We start from the raw sequence: 17,941 nt of genomic DNA, 5'->3' as shown, positions 1-17,941 counted from the left end.
TATTATAAAAAGTAAAGGAGAGCTTACACAGCCTTGAGGGGCACCTGTACTTATGTTCAGAGTATCAGAAAGAATAGAGTTAACTTTTACCTGCTGCTTCCTGTCTGTCAGAAAAGAACCATACCATCTAATGATGAAGGGGTTCACCTCCATCTGTTGTAATTTACATAACAGTGTCTGAGGGAGAATACAATTAAATGCAGAGCTGAAGTCCATAAATAATAATCGAACATAAGCTGATAGATTTTCAAGGTGCTTTAAGATAAAGTGTACAGTTGTGAGTAAGGCATCGTCAGTACCCCTGCCATCATTATAAGCAAACTGGTAAGGGTCCAAAAGATGCTGTACCTCGCTCCTAAATTTACCGACCATTATACGTTCTAATGATTTCATAACTATTGATGTTAGCGCAACTGGTCTATAATCATTATTATGCTGTGGACAAGGTTTTTTAGGCATGGGAATCAGAACAGATGTCTTCCAAATAGTAGGGATGGTACATGTATCGACAGAGAGTTGAAATAGAGGGCTCCAAGCCGGAGTTAGCTCATCCGCAAATTTTTTCAGAATAAAAGATGAAATGCCATCGGGCCCGCTGGCCTTATTTCTGTTCAACTTTTTAAAAACTGTGGTAACACCATTAGGGTTCATTATTATTCTGTCCTGTATTAGGTCACATGGTAACGAGGTAGACAGGTCTCTGCAGCAGGTCACATTGGTTTCATAATCTAGGTCAAAACGTTTATAAAAAATATTGAGATCATTAGCCTTGTCCAAATCATTCCACACATTCAGTTCCTTCTTTCCAGAGTTCATGTTAGTCATTTCTTTCACAGTGTCCCAAAGTTTTTTAGAATTATTTGTTGAAAAGGCTTCCCTAACTCGTGTGCTGTGTTCCTCCAGAGCCTTCTTAAGTTTCCCCCTCAGGTCTTTTTGGATAGATCTCAGCTCCATTAAATCATTGTTCCGGTATGCTTGCTTTTTCCTCCTGATCAAATGTTTAATTTCAGGTGTGATGTAATCTTTGTTGTTGGGATATATTGTGATCGTCTTTTTTGGTAGATAAAAAGGTCTAAAACTAAAGCAAATGAGTTCGAGATCAGGAGTACACACCCTGTCTTTAACTGTGTAGTTATTGCACCAAGAGTCATTAATAAAAACACAAATCCCTCCCCCTTTCGTCTTCCCTGATTCACTGTTTCTATCCATACGCACAAATGAGAAGCCTTGTACCTGCACCAATGCGTCCGGAAAATCCTCCTGGAGCCAGGTCTCTGTGTACATCATTAAGCATGATACCCGATACTCGTTACAGACCTTTGTGTTAAGCCGCAGTTCCTCCATCTTTTTCCTCAGGGAGCGAACGTTGCTGAAAAGTATAGACGGCAGCGGCGGCCTCATGGCCCTCCGGCAAAGCCCTTGTTGCGGCCGCTTGCCTCCGCGCTCTCGTAGCAGCTCCTCCGGAACATGATCTAATATGCCTGGTTCTGGAGAAGCTTTCCTCCTCAAGGACAGCAGCCAGTCCCTGCTGTACACCCGCAACGTCCATTTAAAAACATCCAGTTAAAAACGTATAATGTATTTGAATATAACTTTACTTTTTTTCTTTACCTCTGATTCACTGACTGATTACTGACAAATTATTTTTATCAAAATGATGAGGAATAACTTTTGTTTCCATAGCACACAGTGCACATGCGTACAGACAACAACCAACTGGAAGAGTTCAAGCTCCAGCCTTGTTTTTCAGTTCAGAGACGCCACCTGTGTTACATAACATTTCCTGGTATGGGCCTTTTTCCCCAGCCTCCTCCACTCCTCACTCAGATAACATGAGAAAACACCATCATCCTGTTTGCAGGAGAACATTGATTTTACAGAGGGCCTTTTGAAATGTACTAATCATGATTTTTCATGTACTTTTTGAATATATGGACTTTACTGGTTGGCTGTTGTTGAGCTTTGTAGTGTTACTCCTAACAGGTGTGGTCAGAAACTGGAGGCCACACAGCTTTCCACCTGGACCCTGGGCTGTGCCTTTTCTTGGAAATGTCTTCACAGGAGTTGATTTCAAAACAATGGAAAAGGTGAGGTGACCCGTACAGCTTCATTTTAGATTACTTAGATTTAAGTAGGGTAGAGAAGAGTTGATCTTTAATATCCTATAGGCAATTTTACTTATATAAAGTAACCTTGTCAACATGATAGGTACAATGAATAATAAGAACACCATAAGATGCAACTCTTGAGTGTTTTCTCATGTACTGCCATATTGATATAAGTGCATATTCATTCATTTTACCCATTTTTTTTTTTTTTACCACTTAGAGGGTAAACAAAATAATGCACCATGGAAAATTACTTTACATCTCAAATAACAGTGACAATTACAAACACCACTACAAAAGTTATAGCCATAAAAGGCTATAAAGGTTTTTGACAAACAGAACTTAAATAGAGTATGTGAGTTTTCAAAGCACATTAGCAACATAAAATAATTTACAAAGCTCAGAACATGCAACAAACTGCAGGTCAATACATGGAAAATAAGTTCTAATTTATTTAGTTTGTCAAAAATCATAAACACCTATTTAAGGTGGGACAACCCATGTGAATAGGATACAATCATTAACTAATAGATATCACCATGAAACTTCAACAGTTGATTACTTACATTAAGCTTATTTGCATACCTTTCTAGAGGAGAAATCTGAACATTGTAAAAAGTAAAGTTAAAAAATCTTCTTTTATTTTGTTGACATATTAGAATCAAAGGGTTTTACAGAGAGGATTTTGGATATCTCCTTTTAGCACTGCATAAATCAGAATATGCCATTAATAAAATCATTTTTCGCCACATTTTTAGACATAAAATGTTACATAAATCAGTCTATGAATGATATCTGAACAAGCCCCTCTGTGTAAACCTTCAGAATATAGATAGGAGTGAAACTGGACAGTTTGGTGTATGTAAGTGCTACTGAAGTGGAGATTTCTGGCTCAGAGTCTGAGAAAAACCCATTTTGAGAAAATGGCCTTTGAAGATATGTATTATAAAATATCAGACATTTCGCAAGACATTACAGGTGAATAGGGTAAAAAAAAACAAAAAACTAATTAACTTTTTGAAATGATGGGTTTAAATATGCGAATGAGGCATTATCTAATGCTAACTTTTGGTGAATTTAGGAAGGTGCAAATAGAAAAAGTGTTTTAAAATAATGTGTATTTTGTTGTTTTAGTCATGCTCCAGAAGCTAAATAGCCCAAAAACTAAAAATTGAAAAATTATGGTTTTGTATGGGGTGTCTCCCCTTAACAGACAAACTGCATCAACACAGGAATAGTGGGCGCAAGATTAAACTAACTATTATATAAGCACGCAAGTCCAACCTTTTGCAGTGGTTGCAGAGGGCTGTTAAACTTCAACTTTACAGTTATAGTTATTTTCCATGAAGTGTTGTTGAAATTGTCTACTCTTTTTAAGCATTTCACCTGAAAAAAAAGCCTTCATTTCAATTCAATATATAGTTCATATATAGAAGGAATACAAAAGTCTTTGTGAAACATTAGTAAGTAGTAAATAGTAATTTGTACAGACGCTGAAATAGTAATTTGTTTTGAAATGCTCCTTTCTCAGGAGTACGGTCCAGTGTTCAGATTGAGGAGAGGGAGTGAAAGGGTGGTGTTTATTTCAGGATACAAGATGGTCAAAGAGGCTCTTGTTAACCAGCTAGACAGCTTTACTGATCGACCTGTTGTCCCTCTCTTCCATGTTGTCTTCAAGGGGCTTGGTGAGTATATGTGAACAAATAAGTGAGAAATAGAAGCCATAGAAATAGAAAGAAAGTAGAACGGACATTCCCTTTCAAATCAGGATAGCTGGAGGGTCATGATACATTTTTACATGTATGTATATTGCAAAAGAGCTGTGACCGGAGTTTTGCAGACAGCCAAAACAAGCAGTGGAGAAGTACGAAGCATGGAGAGTAAATTACTTTAACTAGTGTATTATTAAAGCATGGCTAAAGCATGGCTAGCCAGCTGTCCACTAGTTAGCTATAACTACCTAAACAGCAAAGAGGGGCCACTCTGGAGACAGACAAGATAGCTAGCTAATTTGACTCGGAAGTTGACACTCACTCTTCTCCTGGCGAAGTAGTCTTTAACACACTTCATGGCTCCACTGAATTGTGTTGTCAACTAACATCTTACAACAATCGCCATTTTCTTTTTCACTCATCAACTGACCACGACAAACAGGTTCTCATTTACAACGGCGACCTGGCCAAGAGAAGCGTAAGCGTACAAGACAACATATATAGTTTCACAACAAAAAACAATGTTATTTTCAATGTATGTGCTCAGAAATGATCAACTTTTAACACTGCGGTCTCTCGGACAGTCTTATTTGTTTCATTTTACTAAACTCTGAAAACTCTACCCCTGCTGCAAAGGAAACTTCCACTATGAACCTGGCGGCAAGGATGGGATCAGAGTGGAGAGGCAGATAAGAGTGGCTCCGTGTGTGACTGAGGACCTGCAATCCGAGATCAAACGATCTACACCTCTACCTCGCCCAAAAAGCATTCAGAGAGAGAGGGTCAGAAACCGCGGAGGACTCCTCTGACTCCACACTGATCTTCAAAAAAACCGACAGAAGCAATTCCACGCAGCAGGGTAAGATCACACTCTAATTTAAATTAAATTCAGAGTAATTTGAATTGGCTGTAGTAAAACTTCCAGAAACAAATACTCACGTTGGACACTGAGATAGGCTAAACATTGGGGTTGTTTGTATAGATTTTGGTGGTATTTTTAAGGTTGTGTAGATACATAATTGTGATCATTCTAGCAGCATTTTGGCACCATAAACTGATCCACACGGGTGTGACTTTGTTTTTTTTAGATTTTCGGGGGACAAATCTAATAAGGTTTTGAAGTAAATATAATAAACAGTTTTGCAGAAACTGTTAGGTTTTTTTGTGCTTGGGATTTTCCGAAATAAGATAGAAACCTGGCCTTACAGTGACGATTGTAAGTAGGATAGAAGTACTTCTTCCCAGTAAAATGGGTAACGGATCGAGCGGATCCAGGTCACACATCCCTACGGGAACCGTGCTGGATGACATGGTCCGAAAATACGGCTCAAAAAGTCTGGAGTGTCTGCCGTATTGGTCCAAAACTTACGGTTTTCCTGAAAATGGGTCTTTTAGCACGTACAAACTCAAATTGTTAAAACAGGAATTAGAGGAACAAGAGAAAAAACTGATGAAAAAAGACAAAATTAAGACTTAAAGCTACTGAGTACAGGAAAAACAAAGAATGTTTTAACATATGGTAGTGATTCAGGGAAAGAATGCAAAAACACACATACACCAATAACCTCATCAGTTCTAGAACCTAACCAAAGCCCATGTTCTGAGCTTTCTCTAAAAACCAGAAAGACAAGCTGGAAAAACGGAGGGACGAAGAGGACACAGACTCAACTCTCGGACAGGACCAACAGCATACGTCACACCTGCATCAGGTGGAAAGACCAACAAGTACGTGAGAAAACCATGTTTGAAGCTTTTGTCTGCATGTTACAACAGGCTGGTGGGCAACATATGGACCCGAAAAAGGCCGCTCAAAGGACGTGGTCGAGTCAGAAAATGATGGGACCAGTTGTACCTACAACCCAACGCCAAGCCCCGCCCCCCTTAGTTACTGTTGCTATGTCCAACAAACAAATGGTCAAACACAACCAGCGCGACAGATTGCTATGACGGGAAGAGGTATACCCGTGCGTGTCAGTGACCTTTTTTGGAGAAATACCTCCGCGATATCCTCCAGATCGAGGCAAAAGGGGTTACAATATGCAGTGGAGGGATATATTCAAACGTTCGACTTTGTTGTAAACTGAGGAAAAATAAAGTTGGGGAGCTCAAAGACCCAACACAACAGCAGCTAATGTAGCTAGCGTTAGCTAACATGTTAACTAGCTAATGTGTTGGCTAAAGCTAAAGGGCTCGTTAAACTTAGCTTAGAGAGGAGGTTAACATTCTGGCAATGATATCCATGGTAATCATAACTTTGGTCCAATTTGTGTTCTTGCCTCTAGTTAGTAGATCTAGACAACACGGTAACTAGTTAGCTGTTAGCCTTAGCTAGCTACCTTTGAGCAGACGTATTTATGCTTCATAATGTTCAACACATTTAACTGGGAGTGGGGCCGTCCACGCTGTTTTATCCATTGTAGGCACCGCTCACGTTGGCACTCATTTATGAAACGTTTTCTCTTGAACGTGAATGATTTATTTGTGCCATTGACTGAGTTATTTCGGCATGTTTTCCCAGCCCCTCTGCTGTCAGGAGACAGGGTTGGGGTGGTGGTCCAGCATGGGGGGCGGAGGACACGCACTCTCCCTCAGCTGTTGCCTCGTTCTGACTCATCAAAAAAAACCAGAGTAAAATAAAAGACACTACATAAACTCTGCTACTGTGTGTTTATTTAAATATAAGTACACCTACGTTTAGGCCTAAGAGATTGCAATATAAGCCTGTATATTACTATTAGGACTATAGAATACATGCGTCAAGGATGTAGGCTATAAATTAAATAAACTTCAGCTGGAGTCCGATTTACTACGGCAACACTGTTGACCGCATGATCTCTTTCCATTCCGCATTCTTTATACAGCCTTTAATAACTGTTTTCAAGCTGCCAAATAGTACACACATTAGTACAAATGATTTCGAGATATCAGGGTTTCAATCTCCACCTCTGAAAAGTGCCGCTTCTCAGCCAGATTACGTCTCGCCATGTCGTAAATTGTAGGGGCGAGGCCTCAAAACCGAGAATATATTGGGGCGTGATATTTAAACACAACTCCTCCAGACAATCTCTCGGGGTATCCATGGATGTATTAAGAGGGGGTATCTAGTGTCCGATTTACAAAGGCCGTGGGCGCACCGTTTCACCATCTTGCTTGGATTCAATGTTTGTCGGACCTGCTCACATAGTAACAGTTGCTATGATGTGTGATTGGACAATGGCCGTTTTGGGGGAGGGGCCGGCGAGAGGTCAATTGATAGGTTAGAAAGTTCTGAAAAAGAATCTAATCAGTTAAACCATTATCGTATGTTATCTTCTGAAACCTAGAAGAAAATGCCTACTACTAAGTGTAAAGTTAAAGGGGTTCCACTCACATAACTTGATTATTAGAGCTAAAGATTTGACACTGAAGCTCAGTGGTCATTCTATTTGGTCAATTGGGAATACAGGTTAAAGAGAACAATTCTCTGTTCCTTTTGGGGTCTGATTTATGTCCACTTATTTTGCTTAGGTAGTGATTTAATGTGCACTTTTAACATTGGCTTAACCTCAACACCTGATGGATTGAGAATGTATTGTAATGATGCATCTAACATAACCACATTTGTTAATTACAGTGTGGCTAAAATGACCTCACTGAGGCAGCGTCTGTAATCAGCCCTGCCTCTGACTGCATGAAACCTGACAACTTGCATTACACAGCTCATGTTACTAGGGCCTGATGAAGAATGCTCAAAACGGTTCTTTAGAGACATAATGACAGTTTGACAACCTCACATCTGATTTGGACTGATATAGACTGTGTTGTAGCTTGACTGACAACCAATATAGTTTTTTTTTAAGTGCCCAGCTTGTGTTTTTTCTACATATCTCAGGCTGCATCTGCTTTTTTCTTCCTCGAGAGAGTTTTTTGGTACAGTGCTGTTTTCATGTAAAATGAACAGAATAGCAGCTTTTTCAGTTTAGTGTTAATGATTAGGATTTATTTTGTTCACGTAAAATGTCTGTACACGTGCCTGATGTCACTGTAAGACTTTTGCTGCCGAGCTAATGAAGCATTCGTGAATATGAAACTGGCTCTGCAGTCTTCCCCAACACTGGGACTGCCAGATCCCTAAAAACAGTTTATGCAGAGCGTTGACAAGCACAAGAGCTGCGTGACTCTGTGTTGCTGCAACACCACGGCGACAAAACTCCGTCCGGTTGCAAATTTCTCTGCTAAACTTGATTCTGCCACTCAAAGCATTAAATACGTCCTGTTCCACATTCTGCATCACACATTTTGGGGGAACAGAATGAAAAACTCTATTTATCTGTGGCCAGGTACCTTAGATATTACTACTCTGTTATATTGCAAAATGTCACTCTAACAGATGCACTGTATTTAACCCTGATTTTCTTGTTTTTCCAAGTTGACACATGGATTAAAAACCATGTGTAAAATGGGGGGGATGATTAGTATGATGGAAATACAATTGAGGGAAAAACTGTTGTTTCACAATGGTGAAGCAACATTGGTTCACAAATGATTTCTTTTTGGATCAAGACTACTGTCAGGCAGTGTAGGAGCCAAAGCCCTACTCACTGAAATAATTCCAAAATGGATAATTCCTACCAAAATCTCAAGTATAGTGGTTTGCATTCAAAATGCAACATGCCTACATTTGACAAAAGCTCTGCTTATTGTACTGAGGTATAGAATGTGCACGCGCAAGCGACTTAACCTGTCACCCTTTTGAGATTTTGTTTACAGCACCTCCACACATTGGAATTGGGTGAGATGCACCCACCAGATACACCATTGTGTGAGGACCAACTGGTAACGTATTGTGTCTCACTGCAAAAGGCACAAATTCCTGATGACATGCTAACAACTACAATGAGAGCAACAAAGACACTCAGTGAGGTGATTGGTAACCCCTCACTGTAGACTAAGCTTACAGAGCAGCAAGGCCATAGCAACACACACACTCAGAGATAAGAGAAAAACAGGAGTTGTGCATGTACAGTAAATGGTTCAGCAATGATTTTGATTTAGTTTGTCATAAATTATAAGAATGTGATATGTTTCCCATATCAGGTAACAAATTGGATAAATAGAGGTCAAATTAGTACTTAGGTTTGTTCTATAGGCCTAAAAACTTTAATTCATAATGATTTTTAGAACTACCAGACAGCGGTTAGTATAACTTTGGGTTGCAAACAGTTAATTTAATATTGTACTCTAGTGAGTTTTTTTTTTCAGTAAAACTGCACTAAAGACTTTGTTTGTTGAAAACACTTTGGTGATTGGTTTTCTTTTAAAAGAAATGATTTATTGAATTTCGTGTTGCTTTTATTCAGGTTTTGCTGTGTAACACAGGACAGTGTTAATGGCTGAACCACTGAACAGATTATTTATATGTGCTGCGTTTTTTGAGTCATGAGCTTGTCATGCTTCAAATAGAAGGGATATAGTAGCAATAATAAATGGGGTGTTTAATGAATGGGGTGTTCACATAATTCTTTTAATTTAAAAACTATTCTAAAGAAAATTTTGTTTTGTTTTGATTGACTTTCACTATTTACTGAAACACAACCCTTAAAGTAATCTAAAAGAAAACAATTAGAAAAGCAGTGTTTCCTTTTTAGCACAATTTGTATGGATTTTATAGAGTTAAACCAGCATGAGGGAAAGAAATGCGGTTTTATAATTATTGATATTGATTAAAATAAGTAGACATTTTTCCAAGTGATAATTTTGATAAAAGAACAAATAAAGTTTTGTGCCACACAGCGCCTCATTTGTGTCAGTCGCGTCAATCTCACTCCCCCTCCAGCTGCAGGACCAGTAAAAACTGTACCAGAAGATTGACCATCACAGCGCCTAAGATCACAGCACAGCTAGACATGATAAAGGTTTGTGGTCTGGCTACAGTTCTCGGCCCAGAAGGAAAGGGATGGTGGACCAGTGCTAGGCGTCTGGTTGTGACTTCAGCATCTGGAGATGCACTGTGTCAAACCAAAGAGCCAGCAGCAAACCACACGCCCTACCCAAAGCCTGGAGGAACATTCTGTGATGAACTGATGACGCTGATATCTGGAGGTACAGACCAGCAGACGGACTGAGAGAAGGGGGGGGGAACGAGATACCGTTCTGCTCTGACACATCTGACGCATTGTGAAGTTAAGTAGCACACAGACTCACATTCTGAAAATACACACACTATTAGGAGAAGATAATTAGAAGTACTTATTTTTACTTTTAAGATAAGCATTCAGTTGGTGTGTCAGGAAATGTTTAAAGTACGTTTCATTGTTCAAATCTGAATTGGATTGATGAAAAGTTGATAGAAATAACTTTGGCTTTAGGTAAAGTCTGACATAAAACATCCGTAAACTATTTTTGGGTAAATACAGGCATAAATGATCCATTCAAAGACTTCCTAGAAACCTGGTTTGACAAAGGGAATACCTTTAGTCTTTTGTAGTTGCTGCATCTTTCCTGGTGACCTGTGTAAGTTGTGTAAGGTTTGTGTAAGTGCTAAGAGATGGGGTTTGAAACAATGACGATTAAATGTATCAACAACTTGGAGATATGATTAAGACTAAACATCTAAATGAAAATGTTGAATGTTGATGTGACTGCTTAATGGTTACATTATGAGTAATGTACTGAGACAATGGTATACACATATCCATTTAATATTTACTCTCATATCTATGTTTACATGAAAAGTAAGATATAATATAAGTTAAAGATAAAACTTGTAAACAAGTAAAAGATAATACTTTTATACTATAAAGATAATATATAATATACTAGTATACTTTATAAATAGAAGGGATAACAATTCAGTCAGGAAAAGCTTAGAGGAAACAAGAGCTTTAGAGAGATAGAGAAGTGCACTGGATGACAGTCTATGAGAGACTGGCTCAGGTTACAGCAGGCGTGTCCAGTGAGGAGGAGTCTGCCACAAGACCTTCTGTCTCTGAGCTTTCAGCACACCAACATAAAAAACTTGAATTGACTCAAATGCCTAAAAGTTTAGAATAACAAGAAGTTGCCTTTCAGGCCAGTTCCTGCTGGTACCAGAGAGCTAAAAGTACTTTTGAATTAGGATAATAGGTTTCCTATTGATGGATTGTGTAGGAGTTCAATTTAACAGTTACTTTCAATCAGAAGTCAATTATATTTGACCTGATTCTTGCTTTTATCGGAGGGAATTTCCCCAGTGGGGGCTAAATAAAATCTTTCTTATGTCATATAGGTGATGAACAAACAGTTGGTTTTTGATTTCAAAGACAAATTATGTCATTTTTAGGAATAACTAATTTGGATTTCAAAGACAAAAAAGTTAGTATCAGAATTTTGTCAAATGCTTACAAATGCTATTTGTAATCTGACATATTTGGGTTAAAAAGAATTAGGATTTTTGTACACAAAACATATGTTTATGAAATATAATGTTTTATTGTCATCAAACTGCCCGACAAATAGGCCTACAAGTCCAGCTGAAATGATTAGTTGCTTAATCAATTAGTTAATTGACAGAAAACTGCTTTGATCGTTTCCAGTTTAAAAAAATGTGAGGACTTTACTATATTGCTGATTTTTGTACCTAAGTACATATTTTTAATGGAATATTGGTGGTAACAGAAAGTGTTTACAGTTTGGAATCAGTACTTATTTGTCCACTATAACTATCTGTATGAACCTTGTTTAATTGACTAACCCAATGTAGCAATATTTTTTAATCAATGATGACATATGTTGGGACCAAGCAGGGGGTTAAACACTGATTTTAACCAAAAATGGCTCAGATTGAGCTGACTGCAGAGACAAAGGACACAGGGAAGGCAAGACAAAGGATCTTGCCCTACATGTGAATCCCAAAGCCGGTTTCACCAAACTCCTACAGGCCGCCACTTCACAAAATGGAGTATCTACGTTCAACACGAGGAGTACAAGGCAGACTGGTGGTGAGACAAAGAACTGCTTCACACCTGTGACAAAGTTGCAATTTTCCCATTGGCTGTCGGGCCTTTGAAGGCACCGCCCCGCCACTAAGAGGCGGAGGAAGGATAAAAGCTGTTGGCGGTTGTGTTTCCTGGCTTTCCACGGTAATTCATTTTACTGACAGGAGGTGCAGTAGTCTTGACTAGCTTAACTAGCGTCACCTCGCTGGTCGAGATTGAGCTGGGACATTTTATATCTTTCTGATATACAAAGGGGATCCGAGGAATACTGGCCCAGTATTTCCTCTATCTGCAGCGGGTTTAATCAAAGCGGGTTTAATTCAAGAAAGGACTACGTTCCGTTTTTCTTGCGTTGTCGACCTGGATCGCGTGCCGTCCACTGCTCTGGACGAAACGGATCGTTAAACTCTGGCGAGAGATTAACTACAAACGACACATACAGTAAGAGGCTAACACAGTTCTGGGCAGACATTAGAACTAGTGTGTTTGGTTTGTTTCATTAATGAGCGAAGGTTATCGCTACCATTGTTGCCATTAATGTGATCTGATTGTAATCATGTAATGGCCCATATATGATTATTAATCTGTTTCTGTGAATGTATCATTGGTCACGATACTGTTGATTAAGTTGCCTTGAGTAGCTTGGTAAAACTGTAATCGCTACCTGCTAAATCACTCCTTTCACAGAGTTTAGTTACTGTCCGCGAGATAATCGCGGAAAATCAGCTGTTAGCCACTGGAGTGGTTATAGTGACCGTTTCCCTCGGTAAGTCAAAAGTCTCAGTCTGTTCCAACTAAACGTGTGGTCCAGACCTGAGTGGCTGAGGGGGGCTAGTCATTATCAATAACTAAGATCAGAGGGCTCTTTCTTTACCCTTTTCTTTACCCTTTTCTCACCCTTTCTTCTTTTACTAACACACACACACACGACACAAGCTAGCCACATAGCTGCCGAGCTAACGCTGCTAGCTTAACCACGTGGAATCGGCATAACATTTGGGCAGAGCTAACACATGAACTACCACACGGGCTAAGCGTGCGCGTTGCCTAGCAACCCCCTCGGCCTTTTAACCCCTCCTCGTGCACCCAGCACCACTACAGCCCTCTTGAGGCTAAATAGTTTTGTGCAGCTCGTAGCCATTTTGGTAGTTGTTTTTGTGTTAAAACTACATTTCGACACCCCCCCTTCCACTTTCACTCACCCTCTCTCTCTCACACACACACACACACACACACACACACACACACACACACACACACACACACACACAGACGTGTCCATGACACATGCTGCTTTGTTTTTGCTTTGTTTTTGGTTGTGATATTGTAAAAAGGTATATAAGTTTATTATTGAAGGATTATTGATTAGCTACTGATAATTGTGACGTTAATAAATCTTATGATTCTTAAATAGCAGTTGCTTGTGATTATTTGTGTACTTATTGTAATAATTGCTGGCTGAACAGGTCCGTGCTCGAAATCACTCCTTCCTTTGTTACCTTTGAAAAGATTACCACAGAAATGAAACTGTTCCACAGTTTGATTATTGGTCCCTGACTTGCAGGGTGGTGCCCCGTTTTGATGGTTGTCAATTTGATAAAGTTATTAATAACCATATTCATAACTTTATTAATATTGATAAAACATCTTTGATAATTTGCCAATGATCAAATCTGTACCCTACGAGTATCCAACACATATATGAGACATCCAGTCTGGAACATTATGTGAGCACTGTTTGCCTGAACCGATAAAGGTACAAGGTCACCCTAAAACTATCTCTAGTTTTCCCATGCCAGTTAAGATGTAACTGGGGGGGATGACAGTCGTACAGAGAGGAGGAGTTGAGATGGCTCCAAGATGTCTCTTGTATTTCTCTGATTGTCTTCATGTGTATTATATCAGATTGCCTGTCAAAATTGTAGCGTCATAATAATCCAAGTGCATGTGTGCTGTCACTCTGAAGATGCATATAAGCCTAGTGTTCTTGTTCACTCATTTGAGAAACTGACTCCACAGGGGGCTGCTGCCTTTTGTGAAATCATGTTCCTCCTATTTGCAAATATATCTTTAATAAAATACAAAAACCCAACTTGGTTCTAGTCTCAGACTGTCTTATTTGTTTCATTTTACTAAACTCTGAAAACTCTACCCCTGCTGCAAAGGAAACTTCCACTACAAAGCTCACTGGAATCCTGGCAAAGGATAGCTTTACAATTGTTCCCGTTTGTCATGGAACAATCGGCAGGTTCCCATATGAACACGTTTTTGGCATTGACTGCATAAAATATGGACGTAGTCTCTGTGATGTCACCTGGCTGAATGAAGCCTGCAGTCTACACTCACCTCCTGTTATGGCAGCTAACCTGTCACTCAAAGTAGAATGCCCTTTATTATGCAGAACTTTAAGCCTGAATTTATATTAAATGGTTAAATTAATAATAACACGGATAAATAATTGGCTTCAACGTTGAATCTCTGCTGGTATGCATCCTCGATCTGATGGAGGCTGGTACAGATACTTCTTCCACCACTTTACGCTGGGCCCTCGTATACATGATGCACTACCCAGAAATACAGGGTTAGTAATTTATTAATCACAATGGGCACATTAAATTCTCATGAAGATTATAGATGGTTTTGTACTATTCCAAGTGTGTATAATGTCCAATGAATCTGCTTCCTAACTCAGAAAAAGTCCAGGCGGAGATAGACAGAGTAATCGGACAGTCTCGTCAGCCCACCATGGCCGACAGACCCAACATGCCTTACACTGACTCTGTCATCCATGAGATTCAAAGGATGGGAACTACTGTTCCCCTGGGGTTCCCCAAAATGGGCAGTAAAGATGCTACACTTGGAGGATACTTAATACCCAAAGTAAGGACTATTTACCAGACACACCCAGCTTTGACAAGCTGTAATTTGTAAATGATTTATACACAGCTGATATCAACCCCTTATGCCTATTCTTCCAGGGCACAGCTGTAATTACAATCCTTGCATCTGTGCTGTTTGATAAGAATGAGTGGGCGACCCCAGATATCTTCAATCCGGAGCATTTCTTGGATTCAGAGGGCCAGTTCTGCAGAAGAGACGCCTTCTTACCGTTTTCAGCAGGTTTGCTCGATACTCCTCCTCTTTCAGTGATACAATTTAGCTGACAGGAATTGCTGCCACCAACATACAGTAGTTCATGAGAGTATAGATGTAGACTGGTAACCTAAAGCTGCTGTCAACCGTTTCCCCACAGGTAAACATGTGCGTTTAGGGGAGCACCTGGCCAGAATGGAGCCGTTTCTTTTCTTTACATCTCTCTTCCAACGCTTCACCTTCTCTCCTGTTCCTGGAGAAATGCCCAGCTTGGAAGGTGTACTGGGCTTCACCCATTCCCCTGAGGAGTTCAGGGTGCTAGCTATGCCTCGCTGATTTGCTCCCACATTTTGTCATCGCTGCATTACAGTAGCACAAAGCATCAATTACCTCTTAGAGAACAATATCCAAGATGACATATATGACTCGCAACTGAAAAGTAGTTTGCATAAAATATAAACACTCCCCACCAAAAGAAAATTATATAAAAAATCAAGAAGAGATTCGCAGTCATCCAGGTCAGAGGTTAAACAAACCAAAAAACATCTACTGTTCTACAATATACTTGTACTGATACAATATTGATCTATCTATATATGGCCTGACAAGCTTTTATTTACTGGATCTCAGATAACTTGATGACATGGTCATTAAAGCCTCCAAACACCCACACAGGTGATTTGAGTTATTCTGGCTGATTAGACCTCTGCTCAGTTTGAAGGTGGACTGGAGCTTTAATAAGAATTAATTATGTCATTAGGAATGATAAGGCTGTCATTTGTCCTGTACATGGGCGTCAGTTTGGTTTGAAATGTGCTGGGGACAGAGACACATTCGGAAGTGCATTTTCAGAAGTGTGGGGTAAAATGACGCATACATTTTTTTTTCTCTTTCGCACAGGTCATGTTTTGAAAGACGCTGTCCTGTAGCTTACTAATGTAAATGAATAATACAAAAATGTGATGATGCCCAACACGTTTTATGAAGAAGAAAGCCTTAAAGGTGCTTTAAGGAACCGTTCGGTATTAATGGAATGGACCACCGGAGGAAAATAGGGGAGGGTCATGTCCTTTGTTGATGGAAGGGTCATCCAATTTCTTTTAGTGTAGGGGGGGAGGGTCACCCAACTTTTGTATTCATGAGAACAGCAAAATTTCAAAGTGGCTTGTTTGGTGCATATTTACCCATATAGCTCCATTTAGCTCTTTCAGTCCCTCCCTGTTTAGTCAGCCAGACAATTTGAGCTGTAGCTTTAGAGACTGCGGGATTTCCCAAACTCAATAAATCCCGCTCGCACATACAGTATAAACACAAAACTGCTTTGCTAGCTCCATCGTGTTGTAACTAAGACATCTGCTGAAAAAAAAAGTTTATTCATTAGCATGATTGCCATACTGTTTAGTCCAACAACTTTTCACAACTTGAAAAGTCGAAGCTCGTGGACAGCACCAGACGGGAGTGTATAATACGGGAAGTCTCCAGGCTGCAGCCATACCCAACTCAAATATCCTTTCGGTCCCGGTGATTATTTTTGAAATTGTGCAAACGACTAACCTGACTCCGCCAGATGGATTGCTTCGCATTTGCTTGGCATATCCACCTGGGAACTTTCCGTTGGAGAACTTTTGGGAAATATTGGTTAGCTGATTGGATGAACCATCTGTCTATCACCTATGTTGGTGATAGACGGGCCAAATCAACTAATCAGATCCACGAAGCGTATGAAAATACAACCACAAGCCCGCCCCTGCTGCTGCAGGCAAAGCATAGCTCGTTAGCTCAGCAAGCAAGCAACATGTCGGTAAAGGATATTTGCCGTTTGTGTAACGAGAATTTAGGAATAAAACGCACCATTTCAGGTTCCCGGACCGCTGTCTGAAAATACTGGTTAGCTGATTGGATAAACCATCTGTCTATCACCACCTAACCCGCCTCAAAACCAACGCTGATTGGCCCAGTCGTTTGGCTAACGGCTCCAAATTTCCTCTATCTCAAGATGCCAGACTGATCTGCGAGTGGAAAACTGGAGCTCGCGAGATCAGGACGGTCTCACGAGGCTAGCAAACAACTTTTTCTAGGCATTTGAGAAGGAAGGAGTGGTAGCATGCAAGCTCCCAAATTAATGCTTGTCTGAGAAATGGAGTTTGGATAATGTTCAGCTTTGGCAGCTTTTCCTATATGCTAAAATATACAATGACTGAGGAAGCCTAGTGACGAGTCCTGAGTCCATAGCAACCAGTTTGCTTTGTTGAATGGTCTCAATGTTTTATTGTTTTATTTCATGTAAATACTAGTTTACTAGATGAGGAACTTAGTATTTGAAGTAAAGCAGTAATGCAGGAAGTGTGCATTTAGTTTCCATGCTTATTGTGTTTCCATAACAATGTTAGTGAGTAAATCTACTGAAATGGCCACCATAACAGAGGAGTGTGATGCGTAAGATGAGAATGCAGATGTTTAGTCACATATGTCATGGCTGTAAAAAAAATATGAGCATCTGTACATCTTTGCCAAGCGCAAACCAGTACAGAAGGCATCAATAAAATGTTGGGGAAGGTCATCCCTTTTTTACATATCATTTTGGAGGGTTGTCCAAAATATATTGCTGGTCAGGTCTATTTTGACTAAAGATCCCAAAACTCTTGGTTTGTCATGTGTGTTGTCATGTGTTTTTTAGGCTTCAACATTTTTTGTTACATACAGCAAACATCTCCTCACTATCTGCTAGCTTCCTGTCCCCTGAACACACTGTAAAAAACCGCGGTCTCTGTAGACAACCCAGGCTCCACAAACGGCAACAAAAACAAACTGCGCCAACCTGCACCATGAAACATAAACAGTGTTCCAGCCAATAACCGATTAGAAGGAGTTGGTTGGGTCATGAATGCACATTGTGACACAACCAACTCCTTCTTGTCGCTGAGAGCACCTTTAAGTTTTCAAAAAACACTAGACTGGTGAGGTCGGTCTTCATTTTGGCTGATTTGATGGCGGGCACTGCTGGCAGTCGGACTCAAATGACCCATCTGATTGGTAGAGTGCTAACCCTGAAATGGGGAGCGGAATGAGCGTG

The 17,941-nt window shown here is 39.9% G+C and overlaps 1 pseudogene; it reads left to right on the top strand.

Annotated features, from left to right (window-relative positions):
* Window positions 1-1,904: 1,904 nt before the first annotated feature.
* LOC114561612 (cytochrome P450 2J2-like) lies at window positions 1,905-15,204 on the top strand (annotated as a pseudogene).
* Window positions 15,205-17,941: the final 2,737 nt, after the last annotated feature.

The sequence above is a fragment of the Perca flavescens genome, chromosome 9 (assembly GCF_004354835.1).
Source record: "Perca flavescens isolate YP-PL-M2 chromosome 9, PFLA_1.0, whole genome shotgun sequence".
In the NCBI taxonomy this organism is placed as follows: domain Eukaryota; kingdom Metazoa; phylum Chordata; class Actinopteri; order Perciformes; family Percidae; genus Perca; species Perca flavescens.
This window is presented reverse-complemented; position numbering and strand designations above follow the sequence as displayed.